General features: G+C 41.3%; 1 pseudogene; it reads right to left on the minus strand.

Moving 5' to 3' along the window:
• Positions 1-432: 432 nt before the first annotated feature.
• LOC110036555 lies at positions 433-1,037 on the minus strand (annotated as a pseudogene).
• Positions 1,038-1,530: the final 493 nt, after the last annotated feature.

Here is a 1,530-nt window from a genome sequence, read left to right on the forward strand (position 1 = left end):
AAATAATCATATTAACAAAATAAAATAAATTTAGTAATAGAAAGTTACAATGGCCAAAAGTCAAAAACAGGTATTCAAACTACATTCCCAAGGAATCAATTTATTTCAATCAGCTTCAACCACGTGTTGAAACAAGCAGTTTTCTTCTGAAATTCAAAATTTATAAACATAAATTAAAGTAAAAGAGAATCCTGACTTGATTTTAAATTGAATAAATCAATAAACTTCCTTACGAACCTGACAAATCATCATCATCATCATCATCATCATCATCATTAAAAAGAAATCAAAAACAGTCTCAATGGGATGTAGTTTTGAGTTCAAACAGATTCAAAATATGCAGCAGAGAAGAAGTTCATCAATCCAATTCAACTTTTTCAATCGGAGTTTCATCAAAAACCCAACTGGATTCACCTCAAACAGAACCAGAAAACACGCAAATCTTCAAACAGAATAAAAAAGGAGGAATTTTTACGTAGTTATCAAGGCCAAGAATTCTCAAAAGCAGCAGAAGTGATTGCGCCCGAGAACTCCTGAAAGTTGATCATGCCATCTCCGTCTTTATCCGCCTCCATGATCATCCCGGTGAGTTCCTTAGCCGTCAGAGGGTGACCTAATTTCGCCATCGAGTGAGCGAGCTCGGCAGCCGGGCGCAACCCGCTCCCGCCTGAAAAACCTAAAAAGCTTCCGGAGTTGATCATCGGAGTACGGCGAATTGTCCTGAACGAGGAGGTCCTGCGCCACCAGTCCCACGAACTCGGAGAACTCCACGAGTCCATTGTTGTTCTTGTCCGCCTTCTGGATGAGCTCCTCGATCTGCTGCGGGCTCGGTTTGAGGCCGAGAGATCGGAGGAGGGAGCTCAGCTCCAGCTGCGTTAAGCTCCAGTCGTTGTTCCGATCAAATAATCGGAATATCTCCCGGAGCTCTGTAAGCCGGACGTCGTCCAAATTCACCGCCTTCGTTCCGCCGCCGCTCATCTCCGATTGCTTCTGCTCCGCTTCTCTTAGAAAGCCACAATACTACAGCTCCCCTTCATTTTCCCTCTTGAAGTCGGGAAAATAATCAACCAGGGCTGCGTTAAAACCTACTCTTCTCGCACCAAATTTACAAATAAAAAAAACAAATTTGGGATATAATTATGAATCTCTTCTCTGTTTCAGAAGAAATCTGATTATTCGAGAAGGGGTAAAAAGATTTAAATAAAGGAGAAAAAAGTTGACAGCAAGCAGGCTTCGGTGACCAGTCATCTTCTTCGCCACGACTTCGCCGTCAACCTCTCGTCCCCATTGCTAAAGGTCTCTGCTTTCGGATGATTCTGGCCGACTCCGATCGATCTCCACCGTTCCCTTGTCTATGGACGTGCAACGTCTTTCCAACTGTTACTTGTCTTAGCACTTTGGTGAACAAAAAAAATGTTTTGACAATGCTAATCAGGTAGCTAACATGTTAAGGGTTAGGCAAGATTTAAATTTTTGTAGTCATGTAGTTAATTAATTTTTTTAAAATTATTACTCAACAAATATATATAT

Source organism: Phalaenopsis equestris, unplaced genomic scaffold, assembly GCF_001263595.1.
Source record: "Phalaenopsis equestris unplaced genomic scaffold, ASM126359v1 Scaffold208301, whole genome shotgun sequence".
Classification (NCBI taxonomy): domain Eukaryota; kingdom Viridiplantae; phylum Streptophyta; class Magnoliopsida; order Asparagales; family Orchidaceae; genus Phalaenopsis; species Phalaenopsis equestris.